We start from the raw sequence: 25,523 nt of genomic DNA on the forward strand, positions 1-25,523 counted from the left end.
CCCCCATCATTTGGCCTCTCTGGACAGCTCTTTCCTCTCTTAGGCTATGGGTTAGCATGACTTGTTTCTGTTGAATTCTACTCACTTCTTTAGGCTACTATTATCTAAAAGAATGCCAGGCCAATTCTCTCATCTGGTATGATAGAACTACAGTGTTTTGTCTGATTGCAAATGGGTTTGTAGTTTTTTCCAGCCTGCAATGCACAGACCACTTTAATCTCTTGACTTTGAGATTCCTTAGACATAATTTGCATGGTAGTCTCAACATATTCCTCAGGCTTTACAAAACATATTAAATTTTCTAAGGAATATCCTTGAGGTAGAAGAGAAAACATCCCAATCTTCTAGACACTAGTAAAGATGGACTCACAACTTACTTGTAAGTAGTTCCAAAAAATATTCCTAATCCAGTGATATTTTTCCTCAAATATTTCAACACCTTTTTAATAGACTGGAGATTGTTGGTTACCTAATTGTTTCTGATTTGACTCTTGGATACCTCTTTTGCAAGTCTTGAAGAGGTAATTTAGAACCTCTGTTTAGAACATGAAAGTAGTTGACATGTTATTGGATCACAGTAAAAACTGATACAAAATCCCAATTTAACATCATGTAACATGTATTTACTCATTCTCTTAGTTACAAATTGATTTTTATTTTATTCATTTGCATTCTATAGGATCATAAATATTGACCACATAATATGACTTTAGAGACAATCAGATAAGTTGTTATAAATTTTTACAAAAGGAAAAAATAAACTATAGTGAAAATTACTGAAAGTATGAGGCCATATAAAGATTACTGAGAAGTTGATTCGTGTGGAATCATATTGATCTCTAAAATGATATTTAATTAATCTGTAATACTTTAAAGAAATGTTTACGGAAGTACAGTTGATTTACAATACTGTGTTAATCAGTTATATGTATATATACATACTTTTTAATATTCTTCTTAATTTTTGTTTATCACAAGATATTGAATATAGTTCCCCCCACTCCAGTACTCTTGCCTGGAAAATCTCATGGAGGAGGAGCCTGCTGGGCTACAGTCCATGACGTAGCTAAGAGTCGGACACGACTGAGCATCTTCATTTTCACTTTTCACTTTCATGCATTGGAGAAGGAAATAGCAACCCACTCCAGTGTTCTTGCCTTGAGAATCCCAGGGATGGGGGAGCCTGGTGGGCTGCCGTCGCACAGAGTCGGACACAACTGAAGTGACTTAGCAGCAGCAGCTATACAATAGCACCTTATTATTTATCCATTCTATGCATATAATTTGCATCTGATAACCCGAAATTCCCAATTCATCCTTCTCCCACCCACTTTGGAAACCATAACTCTATTTTCTATGTCTTTGAATCTGTTTATGTTTTGTAGATATGTTCATTTGTGTCGCATTTCAGATTTTTTTAAATTTTATTTTATTTTTAAACTTTACAATATTGTATTAGTTTTGCCAAATATCAAAATGAATCCGCCACAGGTATACATGTGTTCCCCATGCTGAACCCTCCTCCCTCCTCCCTCCCCATACTATCCCTCTGGGTCGTCCCAGTGCACTAGCCCCAAGCATCCAGTATCGTGCATCGAACCTGGACTGGCAACTCATTTCATACATTATATTATACATGTTTCAATGCCATTCTCACAAATCTTCCCACCCTCTCCCTCTCCCACAGAGTCCATAAGACTGTTTTATACATCAGTGTCTCCTTTTGCTGTCTCATACACAGGGTTATTATTACCATCTTTCTAAATTCCATATATATGTGTTAGTATACTGTATTGGTGTTTTTCTTTCTGGCTTACTTCACTCTGTATAATAGGCTCCAGTTTCATCCACCTCATTAGAACTGATTCAAATGTATTCTTTTTCATGGCTGAGTAATACTCCATTGTGTATATGTACCACAGCTTTCTTATCCATTCATCTGCTGATGGACATCTAGGTTGCTTCCATGTCCTGGCTATTATAAACAGTGCTGCGATGAACACTGGGGTACACGTGTCTCTTTCCCTTCTGGTTTCCTCAGTGCGTATGCCCAGCAGTGGGATTGCTGGATCATAAGGCAGTTCTATTTCCAGATTTCTAAGAAATCTCCACACTGTTCTCCATAGTGGCTGTACTAGTTTGCATTCCCACCAACAGTGTAAGAGGGTTCCCTTTTCTCCACACCCTCTCCAGCATTTATTGCTTGTAGATTTTTGGATCGCAGCCATTCTGACTGGTGTGAAATGGTACCTCATAGTGGTTTTAATTTGTGTTTCTCTGATAATGAGTGATGTTGAGCATCTTTTCATGTGTTTGTTAGCCATCTGTGTGTCTTCTTTGGAGAACTGTCTATTTAGTTCTTTGGCCCATTTTTGATTGGGTCATTTATTTTTCTGGAATTGAGCTGCAGGAGTTGCTTGTATATTCTCGAGATTAGTTGTTTGTCAGTTGCTTCATTTGCTATTATTTTCTCCCATTCTGAAGGCTGCCTTTTCACCTTGCTAATAGTTTCCTTTGATGTGCAGAAGCTTTTAAGGTTAATTAGGTCCCATTTGTTTATTTTTGCTTTTATTTCCAATATTCTGCGAGGAAATGGCAACCCACTCCAGTATTCTTGCCTGGAAAATCCCATGGACAGAGGAGCCTGGCAGGCTACAGTCCATGGAATTCCAAAGAGTCAGACACAACTGAGTGACTGAGCACACACATATATTTTCATTTATATCTACTAGTAATTGTGTAAAGTGTAATTTTTCTTTTATTCCTTTTAATATCCTTATTGCAGGCAACATTTGGCATAGGCATAGTTTTAAAATTTGCAATGAGAATTTTTTTTTTCCCCCAAGAAAAACAAACTAGTGGACTCCACTTAGTCACTGCCTCATCAGAGAGAGTTTTTTGTAGAAATTAGAGCTTATAATCCTGAAGAAAAATTCTGACTAGAATTTTGGTTCAAATTTGTCACCCATTTTTGTATCGCATTTCTCCTACCATGTTATAGAGTGAGTGGTAATCAAAGGCTCCTGTTCTAAGGTAAATATAGAACACTGAACAGACAGGGACATACAAAATAGAAGGACTGGAAAAGGTCAGTTTTTATTCCAATCCCAAAGAAAGGCAATGCCAAAGAATGCTCCAAACTACTGCACAATTGCACTCATCTCACACGCTAGTAAAGTAATGCTCAAAATTCTCCAAGCCAGGCTTCAGCAATACGTGAACCGTGAACTTCCAGTTGGTCAAGCTGGCTTTAGAAAAGGCAGAAGAACCAGAGACCAAATTTCCAACATCTGCTGAATCATCAAAAAAGCAAGAGAGTTCCAGAGAAACATCTATTTCTTCTTTATTGACTATGCCAAAGACTTTGACTGTGTGGATCACAATAAACTGTGGAAAATTCTTCAAGAGATGGGAATACCAGACCACCTGATCTGCCTGTTGAGAAATCTGTATGCAGGTCAGGAAGCAACAGTAAGAACTGGACATGGAACAACAGACTGGTTCCAACTAGGAAAAGGAGTACGTCAAGGCTGTATATTGTTTCCCTGCTTATTTAACTTATATGCAGAGTACATCATGAGAAATGCTGGGCTGGAAGAAGTATAAGCTGGAATCAAGATTGCTGGGAGAAATATCAATAACCTCAGATATGCAGATGACACCACTCTTATGGCAGAAATTGAAGAGGAACTAAAAAGCCTATTGATGAAGGTGAAAGAGGAAAGTGAAAAAGTTGGCTTAAAACTCAACATTCAGAAAGCGAAGAGCATGGCATCTGGTCCCATCACTTCATGGGAAATAGATGGGGAAACAGTGTCAGACTTTATTTTTGGGGCTCCAAAAACACTGCAGATGGTGACTGCAGCCATGAAATTAAAAGATGCTTACTCCTTGGAAGGAAAGTTATGACCAACCTAGATAGCATATTGAAAAGCAGAGACATTACTTTGCCAACAAAGGTCCGTCTAGTCAAGGCTATGGTTTCTCCAGTGGTCATGTATGGATGTGAGAGTTGGACTGTGAAGAAGACTGAGTGCTGAAGAATTGATGCTTTTGAACTGTGGTGTTGGAGAAGACTCTTGAGTCCCTTGGAGATCCAACCAGTCTATTCTGAAGGAGATCAGCCCTGGGATTTCTTTGGAAGGACTGATGCTAAAGCTGAAACTCCAGTACTTTGGCCACCTCATGTGAAGAGTTGACTCATTGGAAAAGACTCTGATGCTGGGAGGATTGGGGGCAGGAGGAGAAGGGGACGACAGAGGATGAGATGGCTGGATGGCATCACTGACTTGATGGTCGTGAGTCTGAGTGAACTCTGGGAGTTGGTGATGGACAGAGAGGCCTGGCATGCTGCGATTCATGGGGTCACAAAGAGTCGGACATGACTGAGTGACTGAACTGAACTGAACTGATGCTCACACTAGGCTTTTACCGTCTATAGGAATGTGTAGCTTCCATTAAACTATACCAGTATTCTTGCTTGGAAAATCTCATAGACAAAGGAGCCTGGCAGGCTACAGTCCATAAGATTGCATAGAGATGGACACAACTGAAATGACTTAGAACACATGCACTCATGCCACTCTATGGAAAACAAGTCAGAATTTAAAAATAAAATAAAGTTCCCGCTCTGAGTTCAAAATTCATTTGTTAAGGAGAGAGTTTGGTGTTGCTGGTGAGATAAAAGGAAATATATTCAGCAATCCAATAGGAGACCTAATATTTTATTTAAGAGATTATGTTGTTTAGTCACTAAGTCATGTCTGATTCTTTGCCTATGATATTTCCCAGGCAAGATACAGAAGTGGGTTCCCATTTTCTTCTCCAGGGATCTTCCCAAACCAGGGGTTGAATCAGAGTCACCTGCATTGACAGATGGATTTTTTTAACCACTGAGTCACCAGGATACCCAATTAGATTACTAATTAAAATTAAAAATAGAGGAAATAAAGAAACTCAGGTATTGATTTTTATAAAGGCCACCACATGGCAAGCAACCTTTTTATAATTAGAGTTGGACACAGAGAAAGGACTGAATACATATATTTTTTTAAATTAAACCCCATACAATTTAGCACATACTTATACGACAATCAGTTCAGTTCAGTAGCTCAGGCATGTCTTACTCTTTGAGACCTCATGGACTGCAGCATGCCAGGCTTCCCTGTCCATCACCAATTCCAGGATCTTGCTCAAATTCCTGTCCATCCAGTCAGTGATAACATCTCATCCTCTGTTGTCCCCTTTTCCTACTGTCTTCAATCTTTCCTAGCATCAGAGTCCTCTCCACTGAGTCAGTTCTTCACATCAGGTGACCAAAGTACTAGCATTAGGTTGATTAAACACATACCAAAATTCTCCAAGCCAGGCTTCAACATTACATGAACCATGAACTTCCAGATGTTCAAGCTGGTTTTAGAAAAGGCAGAGGAACCAGAGATCAAATTGTCAACATCTGCTACATGATCAAAAAAGCAAGAGAGTTCCAGAAAAACTTCTGCTTTATTGACTATGCCAAAGCCTTTGACTGTGTGGATCACAATAAACTGTGGAAAATTCTGAAAGAGATGGGAATACCAGACCACCTGACCTGCCTCTTGAGAAATCTGTATGCAGGTCAAGAAGCAAAAGTTAGAACTGGACATGGAACAACAGACTGGTTCCAAATTGGGAAAGGAGTCCATCAAGGCTGTATATTGTCATCCTGCTTATTAACTTACATGCAGAGTACATCATGAGAAACGCTGGGCTGGAAGAAGCACAAGCTGGAATCAAGATTGCTGAGAGAAATATCAATCACCTCAGATATGCAGATGACACCACCCTTATGGCAGAAAATGAAGAGGAACTAAAAAGCCTCTTGATGAAAGTGAAAGAGGAGAGTGAAGAAGTTGGCTTAAAATTCAACATTCATAAAACTAAGATCATGGCATCTGGTCCCATCACTTCATGGCAAGTAGATGGGAAAACAGTGGAAACGGTGACATATTTTATTTTTGTGGGCTCCAAAATCACTGCAGATGGTGACTTCAGCCATGAAATTAAAAGAAGCTTGCTCCTTGGAAGAGAAGTTATGACCAACCTAGACAGCATATTAAAAAGCAGAGAAGGTCCATCTCATCAAAGCGATGGTTTTTCCAGTAGTTGTGTATGGATGTGAGAGTTGGACTATACAGAAAGCTGAGCGCTGAAGAATTGATGCTTTTGAACTGTGGTGTTGGAGAGGACTCTTGAGAGTCCCTTAGACTGTAAGGAGATCCAACCAGTCCATCGTAAAGGAAATCCATCCTGAATATTCATTGGAAGGACTGATGTTGAAGGTAAAACTCCAATTCTTTGGCCACCTGTTGTGAAGAGCTGACTCATTGAAAAAGACCATTATGTTGGGAAAGATTGAAGGCAGGAGGAGAAGGGGATGACAGAGGATGAGATGATTGGGTGGCATCAATGACTCAACGGACATGAGTTTGAGTAAGCTCCGGGAGTTGGTGATGGACAGGGAGGCCTGGTTGCTGTAGTCCATGGGGACGCAAAGAGTTGGACAGGACTGAGAAACTGAACTGAACTGAACTTGTCCTTGTATGTGTGTTTTGCCTGCCTTCCAAACACTAGAAGCTGCCTTAGGGCATTATAATATGTTGATCAGTTGAGTCTTCTGTGAAGATAAAAGTTTATCCATAAAGTTTTAAGATTCAAATGGGTGAATGTAGAGATTTACTTTTTTTGCAGCCACACAAGATGAGACTCCTCTGTTAAGTTCCCTTGCCTATTAGATCTGCCATCTACCATTGTGAAATGATGTGTCTCTTTCTTTGATCTCTTCTTGCCCTCTGTGTATGCCAGTTTCAGATTTTACCAGGGAATTTTACATGATTGCAAACTTAACATATACATAATGATTATATATATTAAGATATCTGAAAGCAAAACTTTGGAAGATAAATGGAGGTCAAATATTGAAGTTAAAAATGTTAATGATGAGTATAAAATAAATGCTAAAAAGGCACAGCCTGAAAATACAAATATGCATGGATCAGAAAATGTCATATTAGCAATAACCCTAGTTATAGTTTATTATGAGCTGTACATAGGGTGAAAAATTTCACAAGGCATATTCATATGAAACCACATACATAGGTATGCATTTGCATATATATTTTTATACGACCTAGTTGTATATTTTTTAAAGGTAAGCCAATGTTTATCTGATTTATGTCTTGGAAATGTTGGTCATTTTTTGCTGTAGGTATGTTGATGAAGGTTGAAAAAGATCCATAGAGAACTGAGAACACAATAAAAAGGTGATTTCCTGGTATCAGAAAACTTCATACTTCTAATATATTAAAGGCTACTAAGTTACCTAAGAAGAAAGTCTAATATGTAGGATTCTGGAAGTTTATAATTGATTTTTCTTCCTGATTTCTATCCTATAAATTAGAATAATTTATAAGGTATATAAACTCTAAAATGGGGTTATATAAGTAGTTTTCCCTTCTATAAAATAAGGATAAAAATTATATATTTTTTTCAGGGAAGATACAGAGGAGCTTAGTCTCAAATCTACAAGTTAACTATACAAGTTATAAAACATAATAAGGAAGGAAGAGTTCTTAGAAATCTAGTAATATAGGACTTCACTGGGATGCATAATCTTAAAGAAGTGTGGGGATTCTATCACATAATAGTAAAAAGAAAAGTTTCTAACAGGAAGAGAATAAATGTGTAGTAATGATTTAATAATGTATAAAAATAATAAATCATTATGCTGTAAATCTGAAGCTAATATATTGTATGTTAATTATATCTCAATAATAAGTTAAAAAAGTAAATTTATTTTGAGTGGGAAAAAAAGCACTCTACTTCTTAAGTGTCAGCAGATCTTAACTCGATAAATATAATTAAGATCCAGGCTTGGAAAAGTGAAGGAAAGGAATACAAGGGATGAATGGATTGTGAGAGGGAAAAAAAAAAGAGATACACAGAACTTTGCAACTGGGAAGCAGCAGTAAGGTTTTCTACCCCATGGATGGGAAAAAAGCATTAATAGAAATTATCATTAAGCCATTTAAGGTGTTGTATATTTCTTTCAATAAAACAGTATCTGTTTTTGGGACACTTGTGGCTTAATGGAAAACAATGGGATAATCAGATAACTAGTAGCTTCATCCAAGCATGCAAGGAAACACTTATCAGTGACTAGGGTAGAAATGAGTGGAGTGTGAATGACCTAGAGAGCCCATACTTCTCCATACTGTAAATAAACTTACCTGGCCAATGAATTTTTAAATAGATGATATTTTTTAAAAGTAAGAATCCTAATTTGTTAATAGTTTCTTAATATTATCTTTGGGAAAGATTTCTTCCATTAAGTTAGGCACACCAGAGTGCTTGGAATGGAGAAAATAGCAAGTAAAATAAATTATTGGTGAGCAGAAATATATCTTTAAAATGTGTATATACAGAAGTCAAAATTTTTAAAATGATGTAAAATCAAATTGTAAGAAGCTTTAACTAAAATAATTCAGACAGAAGCTAAATAAAAATAAGCCATAAATATGAAATCTTAATTAACTTATAATATCAACAATAATTTAGGTTATAAGGTTAATTAGATTGGAGAGCAATGTGCTGTGGGAATATAGAGATATATTTTAATTATAAAGTGTTTATAATTCAGTCTAACAATACACTATTTACAAATGAGAATAAAAATAGATGCATAATTTTGACTTTGAGTCATGAAATTTGTATTTATATTACTGGTATGATTTCACAATATGTAAATGAATTCACCTCCTGGAATGGAAAGTCAAGTGGGCCTTAGGAAGCATCACTATCAACAAAGTTAGTGGAGGTGATGGAATTCCAATTGAGCTATAAAAGATGATGCTGTGAAAGTGCCACACTCAAAATGCCAGCAAATTTGGAAAACTCAGCAGTGGCCACAGGACTGGAAAAGTTGTTTTCATTCCAATCCCAAGAAAGGCAATGTCAAAGAATGTTTAAACAGATTTGCAAATTGCACACATCTCACACACTAGCGAAGTAATGCTGAAAATTCACCAAGCCTGGTTTCAACAGTACGTGGACAGTGAAGCTTCAGATGTTCAAGCTGGATTTAGAAAAGGCAGAGGAACCAGAGATCAAACTGCCAACATCCACTAGATCATTGAAAAAGCAAGATTGTTCTAGAAAAACATCTACTTCTACTTTATTGACCACATCAAAACCTTTGACTATGTGGATCACAACAAACTGTGGAAAATTCTTTAAGAGATGGGAATACCAGACAACCTGACCTGCCTCCTGAGAAATCTGCATGCAGGTCAAGACACAACAGTTAGAACTGGACATGGAAAACAGACTGGTTCCAAATCAGGAAAGGCTGTATGTTGTCACCCTGTTTATTTAACTTATATGCAGAGTATATCATGAGAAATGCCAGGATGGCTGAAGCACAAGCAGGAATCAAGATTTCTGGGAGAAATATCAATAACCACAGATGTGCAGATGACACCACCTTTATGGCAGAAAGCGAAGAAGAATAAAAAGCCTCTTGATGAAAGTGAAAGAGGAGAGTGAAAAAGCTGTCTTAAAGCTCAACATTCAAAAAACTAAGATCATGGCATCCAGTTCCATTGCTTCATGGCAAATAGATTACAAAACAATGGAAACAGTGGGAGACTTTTTTTGGAGGGGCTCCAAAATCACTTCAGGTGGTGACTGCAGTCATGAAATTAAGACACTTGCTCCTTGGAAGAAAAGCTATGACCAACCTAAACAGCATATTAAAAACAGAGACGTTACTTTGCCAACAAAGGTCCTTAAGTCTGAGATCAGGGTACAAGCATGGTCAAGATATGGTGAGAGCCCTCCTCTAGGTTCATATATGGCCATTTCTTGTTCTGTCCCCACACTGTGTAGAGCAGAAAGAGAGAAGCAAGATCTCTTATAACTTATACGAGCACAAGTTCCATTCATAAGAGCTTTACCCTCATGATTTCACCACTCCTGATTACTTACCAAAGGCTCCACCTCCTAATACTCTTAACACAGGAGAGTAGGGTTTAAAAATATGAATGTAGGGGGACACAAGTACTCAATTAAAGGAAATCAGTCCTGAATATTCATTGGAAGAACTGGTGCTGAAGCTCAAGCTCCACTACTTTGGCCACCTGATGGGAAGAGAGAACTAATTGGAAAATATCCTGATGCTGGTAAAGATTGAGAACAAGAGAAGGGGATGACAGAGGATGAGATGGTTGGATGGCATCACTGACTCAATGAACATGAGTGTGAGCAAACTCCAGGATATAGTGAAAGACTGGGGTACTGCAGTACATGGGGTCGCAAGAATTAGACATGACTTTGCAACTGAACAACAATAAGCACTCAGTTAATAAAAATACTCCTCTCTGCCCTTATAAATGATTCAGAAAAAAAATAGGAAAATTTCAAGTGGATTGATTGCAAAAGAAAGAACAATAGTTAGCTGTTTCAGGCATCACTTTAAATGATATGTATTGAGAAGTACACATTCCTGAATAGTTATTGATATCATCAGCCTTGTCTTCAGACACTTAAGCACATCTGACTCTTTGTGACCCTGAGAACTGTAGCCTGCCAGGCTCCTCTGTCCATGAGATTCTCCAGGCAAGAATGCTGGAGTGTATGGCCATGCCCTCCTCCAGGGAATCTTCTCAACCCAGGAATCAAACCCATATTTGATGGGTTTGATCCAACCCATCTCCTGCATTGGGAAGTGGATCCTTTATCACTAGCACCACCTGGGAAGCCATTATTAGCCTTACACATATTCTAAGTAGAATGTTTATGTACTGGGAGCATATATGATATAGTCTATAATTTGTGAAGTTGAGTGACTGAATGCTAAGACAATATCTATTGTCAAGGTACCTAGTGTCCAGGGGAAATTACATTTTAATTACCAATGTTGGTGTCTCCAAGAAAAGCATATCTAAATCCGCAAAATTTCTTACACCCCAAAACAGTGAGGCAGTTCTTCCAACAAATATGTATTTACAGCATTCTTCATGTAGACATATTGTGCAGTCTCATGGCTGTAAAGATACAAAGATGATATTGAATCTGTTTTCAAAGAATTCAGAGCCTGTGAATGGGGATAGGAGAAAGGTATATAATAGATCAAAAATATAACATGCTAAGTTAATTGAATTAACAATTCTAATCCTAACAACTTTCCCTTTTCCATGTCTACATCTTTTGGTATTATTTCGATTTTTAAATAATTGAGTTTATCAAAGATTAATAAAATCCCTAGGTCCAAGGGCTACATATGCTCTTTCTCCCTCATAAATCACAATCATAGCACTATCTTCTTTAAAAAATATATAAGCATTGTTATAGTTGAAATTATTGTTCATATGTTTTCTCTCACTTGATTCCCTAGTCAGAACATGTAATGAAGGATGATGAAGGAAGCTCTTGTCTCTATTTTGTGCCCTGTTCAAGATCTTGTCTATTTTATTCAGTATTTTTCATTGTCTGATGCATAATAGTTCCTCAGTAAATAATTCTTGAATGAACTGTCAATATATTATTCAAGTCATTTGAAGTCCCCCTTTAGTGATGTTTTTAATCACTATTTTCCCTTCCAGAGCTTCCCCAAAGGCGTATATACACTTTGCCTACCAGCATCATGGACTTTTTTAGAAGACAATGTCTTCCAGATATTGTAAGTTTAGGAAGGTAAGTTATCTTTTATATAATTTCCCACCATCTTGAAAAGCATAGAGTTTCAAAAAATAGAGTGAATTTATCCCACTTCTAAAATATTAAAATTTCTCTATGCATTCTGAATAAAGTTAAAATTATATGTTTTATATTTTTATGTAAAATCAATTAGTAATCATACTATCTCTACTAAATTTTGTATTCATTAAAACATGCCACCCATCTGAACACTACCAGTTCAGGCATTTAAATTAACACTATTAATATTTCCATAATCTCTTAAAGATGAATATGTTCAACTCAATAATCTAATATTTTTGGTATATATAATAAAGTGTTTGATTTAATAGATATTGTAACACACTGTATTTGGCATGAAAATATGTTTGATTTTTTATGTGGAAGAAGATACATATATTTTTATCATGAATTAATATGTGGTGCTTACTCACCTGAGTTACTCAAATCCCAAAACCCAGAGGGATCTACTCTTTCTTATATATGTATGTAATTTTCTTTATATAATTCTAGAAGTTATGTGCATTTAAAATAAGTTAAACTCTAAAGTCTAATTTAATACAGAATGTAGTATGATGCATTTTTCCAGGAAAAGAGAACTTAATCAAAATGCCTAATTTTAAGTTATCAAAAATAATTTAACATCCATTGAGGATAATAGGAAAATATTGTAATCTTTCATGTCACTACTGAGAGATTCTTAAGTATACTGTATTTTTACATAAATATAAATTGAAAGTTATGTGAATGAGGTGTTTCTTTTCACTCAACCAATTAATGAAGAAAAGGCAGAGGACACCCCAATCAACCTTTATATTATTATCATAAAGAAAGTGAACTCTTCTGATGATATGCATCATTACCTCTTTTATAATGATTTCACTATTTTCTTTGAAGTATGGACCTTGTGTGCCTACTAGACAAATCAAGAAGATTTACACTCAGACAAGTAATATATATGTATAATGAAAAAATAATTATTTTCATTAAAATATTTAGATTTCTACTAATGAGTTAATTATAAACTGGGCTGAAAATTAAAATCTTACTTCAAACTGAAGATAAAATATCCACTATACTTTTATTTTCCTCAATGCAATGCACTTACCACTACAAGATAAGGACAGAAAAAAATAGAACTTTATAGTAGGATTTTTATAGAAATGAAATATATACATTTCTCAAAAATAACATAAAATGCTAATATTCTAATGTAACAGATTTTATTTTACACTTTGTCTTGAATGTGTACATTCATTTTATGGGATTTGAATATGATTTGTTTTACAAATTTTTCATTACCATTAAAATAGTCCACCATATAGAAGAAAGAGTTTCATATTCATCCTCTTATTTAGATAGTATGTCAAATTAGTTTAATATTTAAATCGTTTAAATTAATTATAAAATAATCAGATATTTGGAAGTAAACATTTATTGCATTTTTTGAATTTAGTGTAATATACTAATTGTAGAAACAATATAACATACATATATAGTCAAGATCAGACCAGATCAGATCAGTCGCTCAGTCGTGTCCGACTCTTTGCGACCCCATGAATCGCAGCACACCAGGCCTCCCTGTCCATCACCAGCTCCCAGAGTTCACTCAGACTCACATCCATCGAGTCAGTGATGCCATCCAGCCATCTCATCCTCTGTCGTCCCCTTCTCCTCCTGCCCCCAATCCCTCCCAGCATCAGAGTCTTTTCCAATGAGTCAACTCTTCCCATGAGGTGGCCAAAGTATTGGAGTTTCAGCTTTAGCATCATTCCTTCCAAAGAAATGCCAGGGCTGATCTCCTTCAGAATAGACTGGTTGGATCTTGCAGTCCAAGGGACTCTCAAGAGTCTTCTCCAACACCACAGTTCAAAAGCATCAATTCTTCGGCACTCAGCCTTCTTCACAGTTCAACTCTCACATCCATACATGACCACAGGAAAAACCATAGCCTTGACTAGATGAACCTTTGTTGGCAAAGTAATGTCTCTGCTTTTGAATATGCTATCTAGGTTGGTCATAACTTTCCTTCCAAGGAGTAAGCAGTCTTTTAATTTCATGGCTGCAGTCACCATCTGTAGTGATTTTGGAGCCCAGAAAAATAAAGTCTGACACTGTTTCCGCTGTTTCCCCATCTATTTCCCATGAAGTGGTGGGACTGGATGCCATGATCTTCGTTTTCTGAATGTTGAGCTTTAAGCCAACTTTTTCACTCTCCTCTTTCACTTTCATCAAGAGGCTTTTCAGTTCCTCTTCACTTTCTGCCATAAGGGTGGTGTCATCTGCATATCTGAGGTTATTGATATTTCTCCCAGCAATCTTGATTCCAGCTTGTGTTTCTTCCAGTCCAGCATTTCTCATGATGTACTCTGCATATAACATACATATATAGTCAAAGTGACTGGTAATTACATTATTAGAATGCAACTATTGGCAACAATTTGATGGAAAAATCTTTCCCTGTATAATTCTAAATGCAAGTGAATATATATTTATTCTATTATAATTTGTTTTGGTGCTCAGATGTTTTTGTGCTCTGTTTTGTTTAGTTTCAACTCAACTATTTAAGAATATTTAAGAATTAGACTTTCTTTTCTTTATTAGAGTTCACTTAGATTATAGAGTTTAAGTTTAGTGTTCAGGGAGTGCTAAATACATGCCAGTCATCTTCTAAGAGCTGAAGCTACAGCAGTGAACAGAAGAAACAAAGTTTCTGTCCTTGAGAAGTTGATGTGGTAATGAGATTGTGACAATAGCAGACAAGGAAATCATGGGGTAAAATCAAACATTATAATAGAGAAAGCTCTGCAGTGCAAAACATCACACCGTAAGATAGTGAAGGGAAATGTTATGGAAAGGTAATGTTTAAGTAGAAACCCAAATAAAATGGGAAATTATGGGAATATCTGCAGCAGAGGGTTTTCCAGGGAAGAAAAGAACAAATTTAACAGTTCTGACATGAGAACATGCTTTTCTCTACTCTGATTAAATAGGAGGACCAGTGTGATAGAAACCACTATTGGAAGTTCATCTGGACAGTTGTGCAGGGACCAATGGGAGAAGGCAATGGCACCCCACTCCAGTACTCTTGCCTGGCAAATCCCATGGATGGAGGAGCCTGGTAGGCTGCAGTCCATGGGGTCCCTAAGAGTCAGACACGACTGAGTGACTTCACTTTCACTTTCCACTTTCATGCATTGGAGAAGGAAATGGCAACCCACTCCAGTGTTCTTGCCTGGAGAATCCCATGGACAGAGAAGCCTGGTAGGCTGCAGTCCGTGGGGTCGCACAGAGTCGGACACGACTGAAGCAACTTGGCGGCAGCAGCAACAGCAGGGACCAATGCACACTGGCTTTTGTATTCATAGATAAGATGTTTGAATTTTACCATAAATTTACCGAGAATCCACTAATAAGTCTTTGATGCATTTTGAATGAATAAACTACAAGTTGGCTACCCCATTGTATCATCCTGCCTACCTCAAGGAAACTCCTCTAAATTGGTGATAATCATCTCCTTGCTTTTTGTTTATATAATAATGTCTAATAAAAATATGGTAAGAACCAAATATATACATTTTCTAATAGCCAGAAATAGATGAAAGTATTTTCAAAGATATTTTATTTAACCCAGTATATCCAAAATATTATCATTACAACATTTTATAATTTAATGAAATATTCTGTATTCAGTATATAAATCAGTGATCCTTTATTTAATCTGGCCTTAGTGAAAATTTTGAAAATATAAGCACAAAATTATATATATTAATTCAGCAAAGAAAATATTAGTCTTATTTTGCATTTTACTATTCTGATATTTGTAATGAAATAGTTCCACCATTTAAAATATATTATTAGTGGTTTTGATTTGCATTTCTCTGATAATGACTGATGTTGAGCATCTTTTCATGTGTTTGTTAGCCATCTGTATGTCTTCTTTGGAGAAATGTCGGTTTAATTCTTTGGCCCATTTTTTGATTGGGTCATTTATATTTCTGGAATTGAGCCGTAGAAGTTGCTTGTATATTTTTGAGATTAGTTGTTTGTCAGTTGCTTCATTTGCTATTATTTTCTCCCATTCTGAAGGCTGCCTTTTCACCTTGCTAACAGTTTCCTTTGATGTGCAGAAGCTTTTAAGCTTAATTAGGTCCCATTTGTTTATCTTTGCTTTTATTTCCAATATTCTGGGAGGTGGGTCATAGAGGATCCTGCTGTGATGTATGTCGGAGAGTGTTTTGCCTATGTTCTCCTCTAGGAGTTTTATAGTTTCTGGCCTTACATTTAGATCTTTAATCCACTTTGAGTTTATTTTTGTGTATGGTGTTAGAAAGTGTTCTAGTTTCATTCTTTTACAAGTGGTTGACCAGTTTTCCCAGCACCACTTGTTAAAGAGATTGTCTTTAATCCATTGGATATTCTTGCCTCCTTTGTCAAAGATAAGGTGTCCATATGTGTGTGGATTTATCTCTGGGACAACCCAGAGGGATGGTATGGGGACGGAGGAGCATTCAGAATGGGGAACACATGTATACCTGTGGCGGATTCATTTTGATATATTGCAAAACCAATACAATATTGTAAAGTTAAAAAATAAAATTAAATAAAAGAAAATAAAATATATTATTGAAGTATAAATTTTAGATTTCAAATGTGCCTTCAGTAGTAACTAAGTATATTCTCTGTTAAATTATTTATGACAATGTTATTTTTTAGAATGTAAATATACATAGTTATAGCTGTGTGAATTTAAAATTGGCTTTCTGATGTATTATGTGCACACTTGTAAAAATATTATGTAATTCTGTGATAATGTAGTTGCCAAAATGTTTATCTTAATGACACATGTTAATAGTAAATAAAAACGTTTAAGGATTTCAAAATACTTGTGTGCTTACCATTTGAACTGTTTTTACTCTATATAACTTTCATTAGTCATTTCATATCAGATACTAAGCCTTTGAAGTTGGGAGTTTATTTTATACTTAAAGCATATCACAGGTCAATCTTGACACCCGCCAAAGTGCTCAAGAGCTGTTTGTGGTTAGTAGCTACAGTATTCGATAGCTTCTCTTTATATTTTATAAAATACATATGTGTGTCTAAAATACATATATATTTATTTTGCATGCATATTTTTAAGCTTTATAAAAGTGTCGGTACAAATTATGGATTTTAAAAATTTCTGTTCAGTTCAGTCGCTCAGTCATGTCCAACTCTTTGCGACCCCATGGACTGCAGCATGCCAGACTTCCCTGTCCATCACCAACTCCTGGAGCTTACTCAAGTTCATGTCCATTGAGTCCGTGGTGGCATCCAACCATCTTATCCTCTGTCATCACCTTCTCCTCCTGCCTTCAGTCTTTCCCAGCATCAGAGTCTGTTCAAATGAGTTGGTTCTTCACATCAGGTGGCCCAAGTATTGGAATTTCAGCATCAGTCCTTGCAATGAATATTCAGGACTGATTTCGTTTAGGATTGACTGGTTGGATCTCCTTGCAATCCAAGGAACTCTCGGGAGTATTCTAGAACACCAAAGTTCAAAAGTGTCAATTCTTCAGCGCTCAGTTTTATTTATAGTCCAACTGTCACATCCATACATGACTTCTGGAAAAAACATAGCTTTGACAAGACGGACCTTTGTTGGTGAAGTAATGTCTCTGCTTTTTAATATGCTGTCTAGGTTGGTCATAACTTTTCTTCCAAAGAGCAAGAGTCTTTTAATTTCATGACTGCAGTTACCATCTGCAGTGATTTTGGAGCCCAAAATATAAAGTCTCTCACCATTTCCATTGTTTCCCCATCTATCTGCCATGAAGTGATGGGACCAGATGCCATAATCTTAGTTTTTTGAATGTTGAGTTGTAAGTCAACATTTTCACTCTCCTCTTTCACTTTCATCAAAAGGCTCTTTAGTTCTTCTTTGCTTTCTGCCCTATGGGTGGTGACATCTGTGTATCTGAGTTTATTGATATTTCTCCTGACAATCTTGTTTCCAGCTTGTGTTTCATCCAGCCTGGCATTTCACATGATGTTCTCTGCATAGAAGTTAAATAAGCAGGTAACAAAATATGGCCTTGATGTATTCCTTTCCTGATTTGGAACCAGTCTGTTTTTCCACATCCAGTTATAACTGTTGCTTCTTGACCTGCATACAGATTTCTCAGGAGGCAGGTCAGGTGGTCTGGTATTCCCATCTCTTTAAGAATTTTCTACAGTTTATTGTGATCCACACAGTCAAGGCCTTTGGTGTAGTCAATAAAGCAAAAGTAGACGTTTTTCTACAACTCTCTTGCTTTTTTGATGATCCAGTGGATATTCACGGCTCACGTACTGTTGAAGCCTGGGGGTTGTAATTTATTTGTAGTGCTTCCACATTGCTTAGTTGACAATATTCTGTATTATTCAAATAATAAAAATCAACAAATTTGTACAATTCAGTTGCATTGGTATTTTATTGAAATTAGGCATAAATTTTGTGAAGGTTCATTGGGTTCTATGCCCCTTACCTCTCATGTCCATATCATAGTCTTTCCTGTATGTGACAGATATTTTATAATAAAAATTTTAAAATAAATAAAAGAAAAAGGAACACAAGGAAAAAAAAAAAAAAAACACAACTTCTTAGCAGCATCTCCATCCTTATCTCAAGAACAGCTGGGTCCTAAACAACTTCTTTTTACTCCATAGGTGGTGTTAGTGACACTGTGTGGTATCTCTTGCTCTGTAGCAGTAATGTCAGTATCTTCAGAGGACAAGTTCTGTGGTGCGGTTGTGCCCCTGGTCAGCAAACCTGGCTACACAGCTGTCCCAGTGGTTCTTAAAATGATTAAATTCCTCCCAACAGATTTTATTTCTTCCAATTTATTTTAAAATGTATATGTTTTTTTATTAATGAAACATGCAAATAATAACAATGGGACTCATCAGAAAAAAATATCTTGACCACAAAAAAACATTATATGTAGAATTTATGGAATAGAGATGAAAAAAACCCAAAATAAGATAAATACAAAACTTAAATAGCTCAATAAGCACTTAATACATTAATATCATAAACAACATTTACCAATAAAGAAATATCCTTTCTTATCTGGCAATAAGGTGAGTTCTCGATAAAAATCCAAGTAGATTTAACCCTTATATTATGGAGATTTTTCAAGAAAGAAGATGAAAAGGGGGAAATTACTCAATTCTATGGGCTTCCCTTGTGGCGCATCTGGTAAAGAATGCAGATCTCCACTTGCAATGTAGGAGACCTGAATTCAATCCCTGGGCTGGGAAGATCCGCTGGAGAAGGGAACAGCAACCCATTCCAATATTCTGGCCTGGAGAATCCCACAGACTTTATAGTCCATGGAGTCACAAAGGAGTCGGACACGACTGAGCCACTTTCACTCACTCAGTCACTCAATTCTATGAGGTTAGTAGAATTTTGCTATCAACATTTAATAATAGAAGTATGAAGGAGGTTACTGTGACATCTTATTTATATTTGAATATAAATGCAAATTCCCTAAGCTAATTACCTAACTACCTTCAACAGTGTATTTTAAAACATTATGTCAGAATCAAGTAGTATATATCCCAGTGGGCAATCATGGTTCAAAATCATTAATATAATTAATTCAATGAGCCATAGGTGTTCACATATTATTCTAGGTATATCTCTGAGGGTTTCTGAATGATATTAACATTTGAATCAGGAGACAAAGATTGCCCTCCCTAATGTAAGTGGACCTCATCCAATCAGTTGAAGACCTAAATAGGAAAAAAGGCTAATCTCAGGAGAGAGAGAGTATTTCCTCCTGCTTGACTGCCTTTGAGCTGGGCCATAGGTTCTTTCTTGTGTTTGGATTAAAACTGAAAAATCTTCCTTAGTCTCAAGTTCACTAGCCTTCAGAATGGAACTACACCATCAGATCACCTGGGTCTCTAGGTTACTGACTATGAATCTGGGATTTTTCAGCCTTTTAATTGTGTAAAGCTGTTCTTTATAATAAATGTTTTCTCCATCTCTGTAAATATTTTAATTCTTTTGGTTCTGTTTCTCTGGACAACTCTGACTAATAGAGCTGGTTTTAGTCATATTGCTGTTTTTATTCAGTCACTAAGTTGTGTCTGACTCTATGCAACCCCATGGACTGCAGCACATCAGGCTCCTCTGTCCTCTTCTATCTCCCAGAGTTTGCTCAAATTCATGTCCTTTGAGACAGTGATGCCATCTAACCATCTCTCCCTCTGCCACCCACTTCTCCTTTTGCCTTCTTATATTAATAATATACTATATGTATGTCATTTATTATTTTTATATATGTAGATAACAAATTATTGTTCTCTTTTTCTCCTTCCTTATTCTCTCTCTTCATTTCCTAATATTTGTCCCCATGATCACCTCTCAATTAAATAATCTGTATCTAGTACTTTGTTGCAAGTTCTATTTTTAAGGAAATTCAATCTTAAGAATATCATTATCAGGAATGATTGCAAGAAGTAGATGCATATTTAGAGTCTGGAAGAAGAGCTATCAATAGCTTTATGACAAGAAGGGGCATAAAATCAAGTGAACTGGGGATAACCCCTATATATTGTAGCATCATAGCAACTATTCACCTGTCCTGAATTAGAACTAAATACAAGGGAAAGTCCCAGGCTATGTAGCACTTTTATCACTGTGTTTCTTGAGTTGTGGACCAAGCCTAAACTGACAGCATCAGCCTTACCAGGAAATTTATTCAAACTGATATTTCTTAGGTCCAGTTCAAACCTACTAAATAAGAAACTTCGAGATTTAGGGCCCAGGATTTGTATGTTAATAAGCCCTCGAGGGGCACTAATGTTCGACAAGTTTTTATGATTCAATGATCTAGGATTTGGGAGCAATAATGATCATAAGGATTATAGAGTCAGTAATATTTATTAATGCTTTTAGAGTTTTGAAAATAATGGCAACCTGTTATTTACAAAACAAAAAAAGACTCACAGACATTGAAAACAAACTTACAGTTACCAAAGAGGAAAGTGGGGGAAAGGATAAATTAGGGCTTTGGCATTAACAGATGTGAACTATTATTTATAAAACAGATAAACAACAAGGAAAACTGTATAACACAGGGAACTATATTCGATATATTGTAGTAACCTATAAAGGAAGAGAATCAAAAAGTATGTATACTTTTTCTGGTCCCATCACTTCGTGGCAAATAGATGGAGAAACAATGGAAACAGTGACACACTTTATTTTCTTGGACTCAAAAATCACTGCAGATGGTGACTGCAGCCATGAAATTAAAAGACCATTGCTCCATGGCAGAAAAGCTATGACAAACCTAGACAGCATATAAAAAGCAGAGGCATTCCTTTGCCGCCAAAGTCCATCTAGTCAAAGCTATGGTTTTTCCAGTAGTCAAGTATGGATGTGAGAGTTGGGCTATAAAGAAAGCTGAATGCTGAAGAATTGATGCTTTTGAACTGTGGTGTTGGAGAAGACTCTTGAAAATCCCTTGGACTATAAGAGATCAAACCAGTCCATCCTAATGGAAATCAGTCCTGAATATTCATTGGCAGGACTGATGCTGAAGCTGAAACTCCAATACGTTGGCCACCCGATGTGAAGAATGGACTCATTGGAAAAGAACGGACTTATTGGAAAATACCCTGATGCTGGGAAAGATTGAAGGCAGGAGGAGAAGGGGATGACAGAGGATGAGATGGTTGGATGGCATCACTGACTCAATAGACATGAGTTTGAGTAAGCTCTGGGAGTTGGTGATTTACAAGGAAGCCTGGCATGCTGCAGTGCATGGGGTTGCAAAGAGTTGGACCCAATTGAACAACTGAACTGAACTGATACTTCAGTTAAAAAATTGATAGCCTCAGTTAGCTATATCTCAACTCTGGGTATATCATGAAAGCAAAAGTGATCTATGGTTGGCTTTGTGTGCCAAAGTCAGTGCCTTGATTGGTAATGAGTGAGTCTCTGAGACCCAGGATGAGGACATTTGAATGGATGCATATGAGAACTTTTAAAACCAGATTGTCCCAAAACACGTGGGCCAGGATATACAGACCATTTACACAAGAGAGAGGCCTTTCTCTATCTGGATACCATAAGAAAGAAAGACAAAGAGAGGGGAGGAAGAAAGAAGGAAACAAGTGGATAGAAAGAGAGATGGTGGGAATGAGTAAGGAAGGAAGGGGAAGGAGGAAAAAAAAGAAAGAGGTAAGGAGGGAGAGAGGAATGAAGGAAACAGAAGGAACCAAACAAAAATCTCATCTCAAGTGGATACTTTACAATGCACTAATGGGTTGATGACTAACCTCCCCAATACCCACCTTCTCTTCTTCTGATTATTTCCATATCTCTAACAAAAGTGAGTTCATATATGGAAGTAGATTTGAAGGTATTGGTTCAGGAAGTACAATACAGGGCTGAATAAAGAAAAGATTACTGAAATGGCAGCATGACATGGGATTTAAGACCCTGACAAAAATAACATTAAGTGTTCACACTAGTTCTTTTGGGATGATTCTTTGAAGTTTTACACGTTAGTGGCCTGAGGTTAAAAAAGTAGAGGTGCATGAACTGTCCTGTAGAGTATGAGAAAGACTTCAGGATGTACAGGAATGTGGTGTGGTCAAAATAAGTGTATTACATCAACCAGGGAGTATACAAATGATTGATGCTCTTCCAAAGGGCTAAGGAGACTTTCACTTTATTATTGCGAAGAAGAAGGCACTTGTGTGGGTGCACCAACATCTTTGAGTAGCTAAGTGTTTGATTTCCTCAGAATGCCAGCACTGACCTGACAGCCATGAAATTGGCCTCTTTCGTTAATAGGAATGAGGGGATTCTTGAATAGCGAAGGTCAGAAAGTGACAATAAAAAATCAAATACAAGTCAGAAATAATTATTGAATGACAATTAGGGCTAAGCCACAGCCAAAATCTCTTTATCTAAAGGAATCTGTAGTGATAGCTAATGGGATTCCCAGTTGACACTATTGGTAAAGAATCTGCATGCCATGCAAGAGACCTAAGAGATGCAGATTTGATCCCTGGGCTGGAAAGATCCCCTGGAGGAGGAAATGGCACCCCACTCCAGTATTCTTGCCTGGAGAATCCCATGGACAGAGGAGTTTGGCAGGGCATGGGGTCACAAAGAGTTGGATACAACTGAGGGCCTGGGCTCAGTGATGGCTAATAGACCATAGTGTCCCAAGACTGAGAAAAGTAACTGGTGATTTGACTGTGGGTGGACTTTTAGAACAGAAAAATCAGGTACAAATTATGTCAAGTTTCAAAATGGAAAATCATAATTCCTCCTCCAGTTTCCAGATCTAAGCAGTTCTTAAGCCCAGAGCCCGTGAATTGTAATGAAGGTAAGGTTTCTTTGAGAATGACCCTGAAACGTTATTATGAATAAGGACAATAAATATTTCCCCAACTCTTCCAAAACGATTCATAGTTACTTATCACAATGATTTACATGGTTGGAGCAAGGAGGAGAAACACTAAGATCTATTGAGAGTTGTAGAGCAGAAGTTCTGAGACGGCACTGATCCATGGGGATAAGTAATGGCCTTTATTGGCAGGTACTACGGGGAAAGTAGATCATAAATGCAATCAGAGCACACTTTTGCATTTAAGTAAATAGACCACAAGCACTCATTTTTTTCAATGCCCTGATTTTCAAGTAGCTGCTCAGGAGAGATACATTTAGTACTTGACAGAGCTCTCATTTGTGTCCCCTTTGGTTGTTCAGTTGCTCCATCCTGTCTGACTCTGTGACCCCATGGACTGCAGCACACCAGACTTCCCTGTCCTTCACCATCTCCCAGAGGTCACCGAAACGCATGTCCATTGAGTCAGTGACACCGCCCAAACAGCTCATCCTCTGTCATCCCCTTCTCCTCCTGCCTTTAATCTTTCCCAGCATGAGGGTATTTTCTAATAAGTCAGGTCTTCACATCAGGTGGCCAAAGTATTGGAGCTTTGGCATCAGCATCATTCCTTCCAATGAATATTCAGGGTTGATTTCTTTTAGGATTGTCTGATTTGATCTCCTTGCAGTACAAGGACTCCCAAGAATCTTCTGCAACACCACAGTTCAAAAGCATCAATTCTTTGGCTTTCAGCCTTCTTTATGGTCCAACTCTCACATCCATACATGACTACTAGAAAAACCATAGCTTTGACTAGACAGACCTTTGTTGGCCAAGTAATGTGTTTGCTTTTTAATACGCTACCTAACACTTTCATTCGATAGCCATTAATGAAAGAAAAAGCTTCCCTGGAGGCTCAGATGGTAAGAAATCTGCCTGCAATGAAGGAGACCTCAATGGGTTTGATTCCTGGATCAGGAGATTCCCTGGAGAAGGGAATGGTAACACACTCAGTTTTCTTGCCTGGTGAGTTTCATGGATAGAGGAGCCTGGTGGGCTACAGTCCATGGAGTCACAAAGAGTCATACACAACTGAACAACTAACACACACACACACACACACACAATGATAGAAAAGGTGTAATTGGAGTTCTCTGAAATGAAAACCCTCCATCTTTTCCACCTTTAAAGAATTAAGGGTATAGGAGTAGTGATGCTCATCATATCCACATTTGTATCAGATTTCCATCATTTGCCATCCAAAGTGGCAAACGATGCCAGAACTCATAACCAAATATAGTAGTCACAACTATAATTCAAACAGACATCCCCCATCATAGCTTTATGGTATCTGGTCTGGGGAAAAATACATCCTTTGAAAATTTTATAGGTTATTGATTTGGATAGTGCATTCATTTCAATCCCTATCAGTAAGGAAGATAAAAACCAATTCTTGTGCACTTAAGAATAGCAATGTACATATATTTTGCACCAGAATTAGTTAACTGTCCTTTTCTGTCTCAACATGGTTCAAAGGGTCCTTGATCATCTTGAGATATCACATAATTCATGGGTGACATCATGCTAATTTCATCTAAATAACAGGAAATAAAACAGATACTAGATGCTCTAATAAGAAACATGCAGATGAAGAAAGTGGGACAACTCAGATTTAAAACAAGCATTCTGTCTCCAGAATTGTACCTATAATCACTGTGTTGTGTTACTTCTGTTTATATATTTATTATTATCACATTTTGGTGCATAAGTAATATATATTTCACATTTATGCATAAGTGAAAGTGTTAGTCACTCAGTCGCATCCAACTCTTTTGAGACCCCATGTCTATAGCCCACCAGACTTCTCTGTCCATGGGATTCTCCAGGCAAGAATACTAGAGTGGGTTGCCATTTCCTTCTCCAGGGGATATTCCCAACATGGGGATCAAACCCATGTCTCCTGCAGGAGATCCTGCATTGGCAGGCAGGTTCTTTATCACTGAGCCACTTGGGAAGCACATATGCATATGTACACAGGAACAATTTTAAAAGAACATACACTAAACTGTTGGCAAAGATTTTCTCTGACAAATAGGATCCAAATTGTTATGATATTATTAAATAGTCATTTCAGGGAATACATTTCATTGTATCATATAGAATATTCTTTATATTGTATTTCACTATAATAAAATTACACACAAAAACAAAAGTTACATTAACAAGTAAAACAAAAAATTTTAAATGAACAAAGGTAAAAAACAGTGGAATTAATAATTAAAGAAAACAATTACATAAGAAACATTTTATAACAGAATATTAAGTGAATTAATTGTAAACAATAATTAGCTCCTTATAATATTGTATAATATGAACAATAATTAGCGCCATACAATATTATATATT

Source organism: Bubalus bubalis, chromosome 17 (genome assembly GCF_019923935.1).
Source record: "Bubalus bubalis isolate 160015118507 breed Murrah chromosome 17, NDDB_SH_1, whole genome shotgun sequence".
Taxonomy (NCBI): Eukaryota; Metazoa; Chordata; class Mammalia; order Artiodactyla; family Bovidae; genus Bubalus; species Bubalus bubalis.